Source organism: Tupaia chinensis, unplaced genomic scaffold (genome assembly GCF_000334495.1).
Source record: "Tupaia chinensis unplaced genomic scaffold, TupChi_1.0 Scaffold150175_1, whole genome shotgun sequence".
Classification (NCBI taxonomy): Eukaryota; Metazoa; Chordata; class Mammalia; order Scandentia; family Tupaiidae; genus Tupaia; species Tupaia belangeri.
Genome location: NW_006210013.1, coordinates 965079 through 971102, shown reverse-complemented (window position 1 = coordinate 971102; position 6024 = coordinate 965079). Strand labels below are relative to the sequence as shown.

The 6024-nt window shown below is 40.1% G+C and overlaps 1 protein-coding gene across 1 annotated transcript in view; it reads left to right on the top strand.

Annotated features, from left to right (window-relative positions):
* The window catches only part of TP53BP2 (tumor protein p53 binding protein 2), a 69365-nt gene that overhangs the window by 290 nt on the left and 63051 nt on the right, over positions 1-6024 (top strand). The gene's annotated exons all lie outside the window — the stretch shown is intronic.

Below are 6024 nucleotides of genomic sequence, written 5' to 3'. Positions count from 1 at the left end.
ACTTCGGGGACCCGGCCGCGGTCCTCCCGGGGGCCTCCTTCCCGGCTCCCCGCGCCACTTCCCGCGGGGGCCGCGGACGGGCCCTCCCGGCGAGGAGGGTCCCCCAGCTGCCCCCGAGTTCGAGGAGCCGCCAGCGGGGCGGCCGCTCAAACTTTAACTCTGACCAGGTCCTGACTTTTTATGCAGTTCTTGAAGGTCAAGACTAGGGAATCTTGTTCTTTGCTTTGTCTTTTTTTTTTTTTTCCCCTTATTTTTTTAAAAAAACTTTTTACTGGAGTGAAACATTCATACTGGACAGGGTACCTTTGCTTTATTTTTAATTGAATTTCGATCTTGCTCTCGGCGCTAGCAACCAAGTCACTCTATCTCTTTGTGGAAACTGCTTTTTAGTAAATGCTGCAAAAGTTTTAGGTGGCAGGCAGACGGCTGTGCCTGGCGCCCTGTTTCCTCCAGCCGGATTAGCAGGACCGCTGGAGAGGGATGCTGAGCTCTGCAGGAGCTCCGCAGGCTTTGGACGTGGCCTCCTGGCCACAGGTGAATGGCAGGTTTCGGGCTTTTCCGATTCGTCGCTTTGCTTCAGCGATCGCAGAATCCGGAGTTGCGGTGGCTTCTGCGGAGTTCAGCCCTTCGTGGAAGTTGTGCTTGCTCCTCTCACTGAAGCGGGATCGGTGTGCCAGTCCTCGGTGTTTTCTTACGGCTGTATTTGTTCAAACAAACAACTCTGTTTTTATAAGATCTGTGCAGTGGAGTGATGACAAAGTTTTGTTTGCAACAGGCACCACGTTGTTGGCTGTCCCCCCTCTTTGTGTCCTGGGAGGACCCCTAAACTTTTAACATACTGGACAGACATAATTTATTGTAATTGGGTTTAGGTGGTTTGGGATATTTTGCCCTGGCCGGATTCAAGGAATTTCAAAGGACTCATAGCATCTTGTATCTTATTTTTGTTCAGTACCTGGCAATGAAGTCATTTGTGAGGTGAACGCCCGATATGAAAAGGTCTGCTGTGGTTAAGGGTGAAGGATTTTGGTATTAGGATCTTTATTTTGTGAATTTACAATTGTCTGTCTTGAAATAACTTTTGTAGGTTGTCTGAATTTTTTCCTGAAAAGAGGAGCAAGAGAACAAGTGTTGGTTGTTGTATTATGTTTTTTCCTTAAAGATGGGTGTTGTATCCTTTGGGGTTTCTTTAAAATGTAGGGAGGATTTCTTTCTCCCAACTGCATACAAAATCATCAGAAATCTTAAGTTATATGACTCTTGAGAATAAATACAGTAGTATAGTTCTTTTGCTTACCTACTGGTAAGTCAAACTAGATTTTTTTTTTTTTTTTGCTATAGGGTGTATGTGTTTGCCAGAGAGAGAGAGAGAGAGAGAGAGAGAGAGAAATGGCCACACTGCAGTCCCTTTGCCAGAAAGAAGTAGGGGGGATGGCCTCACTGCAGTCCCTTCTCCATTCTCCTCTTGAGATTTTGGGCAGTATGCAGACTGGAATCTTTTTAAAAAGATTTATTTAATTTTATTTCTTCTTATTACTATTACTGTTATTTTAAAATTTGCTGTAGGACATACATGCTCATGAAAGACAGAGAGACATCAGATCTGGGACTCAAACCATAGTCAGTCATGTGGAAGTCCAGCGTCTTTAACCACCACCCCACCTGCTGGTCCGCACACTGGAATCCTAACACCCAGCATGGTGTAGCTGACTATGCACCAGCTTCAAAGTCAGATTGTTTGGCCAACATACTTTTAGTGACCACAGGCACTTAGATATTCTTAAAATGATTTGTCCTTCAGTTTTACCATCTGTAAAATGTAGTTGATATTAGTACCCAGCTCTAGAGTTACTGTTTATGAAGGAAGTGATTATTACAGTGTCTAGCTTGAAATAAGTACTAGATAAAAGCTTTCTTGAATTTGCAATCTTGGTTAAACCAGATGTTTTTATGCACGTAGTACCTAAAATTATTAAACAGTTTTTCATAAGATAGCCTCATATATGTGCTTTTTTATATTGTAATATTTTGGGTACATGAAAATCTATTTTCTCAAATCTATTTCTTTAGCTTTTAGTATGCTTGGATTTTCATTCCAATCTGAGTGAGGGTTTTTTAAAAATATTTTTTATTGCATTTAATCACATATTTCTTTTTCCAGCACGAACACCACTCATATCAGTCAAGACAAAGACATTACTATATTTATTATCAGCAAATAGCTTCTCATTTTTTGTCAATTAAATGTACTTTTACTTTTTTTTGAGAGAGAGATTTTTGCTATAGGGGGTGTGCACTTGCTGGAGAGACAGAGAGACAGAGAGATAGAAAGCTAGAAATCACAACCCCCTTGGTGGGGGGGATGGCCACACCACAATCCCTTCTCTTCCAGTCTTCTCTCGGGGATTTTGTGCATGTGAGCACAGGCACTCAGCATGAGTTTTAAGGCATGAGGTCCAGGACTTGAACCACTGTCGAGTACATGGGAGTCCAGCAATATAACCATTACTTCATCTGCTAGTTCCCTGAGTTTTACTGTATTTTATTTGAAAAATTCTAACAAATTTACGTAGAAAAGTATTATGCTTAATATGAAAAAAGAAAAAAAGAGTGGGGCCAGAGGTGGCGTGGTGGTTGAGGTGCTGGATGACTCTGCGGTTCAAGTCCTGGACCCGCAGGTGTGCGTGCCCAAAATCCTGAGAGGAGAATGGAGGAGGGGGCTTGTTGTGTGGCTATCCACTCCCCCCCCCACACTGAGTTTTCACTTTCCCTCTCTGGTGCACTCAGTGCCTTGTGGGAAAAAACTTAAAAAACAAGCAAACAAAAAAAATGACATAACAAAATTTACCATTTTAACCCTTTGTAAGTGTACTGCAGTTCTTATGCATATTACTTGTTTCATTTTTAAAGGCATTCCAAAGATAACTTTGCTGTTTAGATTGCATTCGGTTTAAAATGTGCAAATAAATTGTGTTCATGTGTTTTCTCACCAGATGGTACAGAATCAAGTGGTTTTCTTTTATGTGGGTCATGAAGTGATAATTGGACTTGAAACCAGAATGGAAGATGCATTTTAGTAAGCTGTCTAAAAATAAGCAGTCATGCTAGAGATTCACAATAGAGTTAATGATAGGTTACTGCCGAAATGGGGGTGATAATTACTCTTATTTTCGGATACCTGCCATGGTTAGTCTCTCTGGTTCTGTGATAGTTCAGCAAACTAACTCGTCTTTCATACTTGCCACGTTCTTACTTTTCTTCACTAAGAAAGGGGCTATTTGCTCTTTGGGAGTGTAGCTTTTTAGTGACCCACTAAATGATGACATCTGGTAGCACAGTATTGTCAGTACATTTGTATTGATTATCAAATACATTGTATTTGCTTATCAAATAAAGATGGGAATTATTAAAAGAAAAACTCTCGGTCATTTGGAAAGTATGTTAATTATCTTTTAGCCATGACTTTCACTATGTGAAGTGTTATATTTAAACAGAAATATACTTTTATGAAAGAGGTAACTCTTAAAAAGGCATTTATTGCTGTTTTCAGGTACTAGTTTTATAAAATTTTCTCTTTGTTTCTAAAATGGTAAATTAAGAAAATTTACTAGGGACAGCAGATAGTGTGGTGGTTAAGGCGCTGGACTCCAACATCGCTGACCATGGTTTGAGTGTAGACTTGATGGCTTGAAAATCATGTGTGTGTGTCTGTGTGTGTGTGCGTGTGTGCGTGTGTGCCCAAAATCCTAAGAGGAGAAAGGAGAAGAAGCTATAGCAACATGACCATCCTCGCCCACCCCAGGGGGATGTTTCTCACTTTCTTTTGTTCTGTCTCTCTCTCTGGTGAGCACACACGCCCTTTGCCAAAAACTTTGAAAACAAAAGAAAATCTACCTATAAAACTACACACAGTGTTTGGCAGGGCCACATGGAAGGCCAGAGGGCATTTATTTGCCTAGTTAGTTAATAGTAGGAGATGTAATATAGCTGGCATATCTGTCCAACTTAAGGGGGACATGTTCGTATCTGTGCTGCCCAGGATGCTCGTTACCAGCCCTCTGTGCTATGGCACTTGAAGTGTGGCTAATGGATCAGAGGAACTTAAAAAAATTAATTGTATTTAAAACCACATGTGCCTAGTGGCTCTGGTATTGATAGTGCAGTCCTATTAGATCTCATATGTGACGTTATACAGACAGTGTTTTCAAGAATATAATAGCTTCGGGACCAGCAATTAGCGTAATGGCTATGTCACTGGACTCCCATGTAGTCGACCACGGTTCAAGTCCCGGACTTGGCGGCTTAAACTCACGCCGGACGTGTGTGTGTGCGCGCATGTGCCCAAGATCCCAAGAGGAGAATGGAGGAGAAGGTATTGCGGTGTGGCCATCCCCTCTGGGGAGTGAATTCTTGCTTTCTATCTCTCTGTCTCTGTCTTTCTGGCGAGTGCATGCACCCTATAGCGAAAACCTCTCAAAAAAAAAAAAAAAAAAGAATATAATAGCTTCAACTAAAAAGCTCAGTTGAACTGATCGTGGTTTAATTTTAAAATTTATAATGTTTTTATCTCTCACTGCTGCAGAGGCATTATAATTATTTCTAGTTATTTTCTTTTTTAAAAATTATTTTATTTTAACTTTATTTATTATTATTATCATTATTATTTTCCAGTTTGATCAGAGAGAGACAGAGAGAGAGAGAGAGAGAGAGAGAGAGAGAGAGAGAGAGAAAGTGAGAAAGCAAGCCACCAGGTCTGAGACTTGAACCGTGGTTGGCCATGTGGGAGTCCAGCGCCTTTAACCACCATGCCACTTGCCGGCCCCTCTTGTTATTTTCTGACACTATAAAACAAAATGTGATTGTGCTTCTGTATTTAGGAGTCAAGGACAAAAAAAAGTATCTCCTTTAGTAGTTTGACATCTGGGCAGAATATATATTTCTTTCTTTTAAAAAATATTTATTTAATTTTGTTTATTGTTATTATTTTTAACTTGCTCATTATAGAGAGACAGAGAGAGAGGGAGAGGGAAAATGAGAAAGCAAGCCACCAGATCCGGGACTTGAACTATGCTTAGTCATGCGGGAGTTCAGTGCCCTTAACGATGACACCACCTGCTGGCCCTAAAAGATATATTTATAAAAGTAACTGCAATTTAAGCAGCTCCACAGACCAGTAGCTTAACTTCTGCTTAGATACTTGGTTACTCTCAAAAACCTGGTTTTATTTGCATGTATTTTCCAAACTGAAATTGTGTTTAGAAACTAAAAATCTTTCAAGACACAGATTTGAAACACTGGGTTCATATGTGATTATACTGTGTTCCCAAAGAGTTCCTTCTTGTTGAGTAATAATGTAGCTTATCAGATTTGGTTCCAGAAAAAAATTTAGATTAGGTGCCTAAAGATAGGTTCTTATCTTTATAGATTTTTTTTGGTAATTCTCAAGGGTTGTTAAAAAGATCATCTATTTTTGGGACCAGCAGTTGGCGTAATGGCTATGTTGCTGGTCTCCCATGTAGTCGACTATGGTTCGAGCTCACTGTGGTTCGAGCTCGGACCCGGTGGCTTAAACTCACACTGGGCACGTGTGTGTGTGTGTGCCTAAGATTCCAGAGGAGAATGGAGAAGAAGGGATTGAGGCATGGCTATGATTTCTCACTTTCTGTCTGTCTCTCTCTCGTCTTTCTGGCAACTGCACATGCCCTATAGCAAAAACTTTTCCAAAAAAAAAAAAAAAAAAGACCACTTATTTTTAAAAATGTGCAACATATCTCATATTGCATGTGCTGTAGCTAGTTTTATAGCCTTGTGACTTTGGCTATATTAATTAAAAGCTGAAACATTTTAAAACTTTTATATTTTAACCTGTTTTAGAGAAACTAGATTTAGTCTTTATAAAGAAACTTAGATGAGTATGTGTGTGTGTGTGTATGTTTTTGTTTGTTTGGTTTTTTTTAGTTTTGCTTTAGGGTACATGTGCTTACCACAGAGAGACAGAGAGAGAGAAAGGAAAAGAGAGTAATC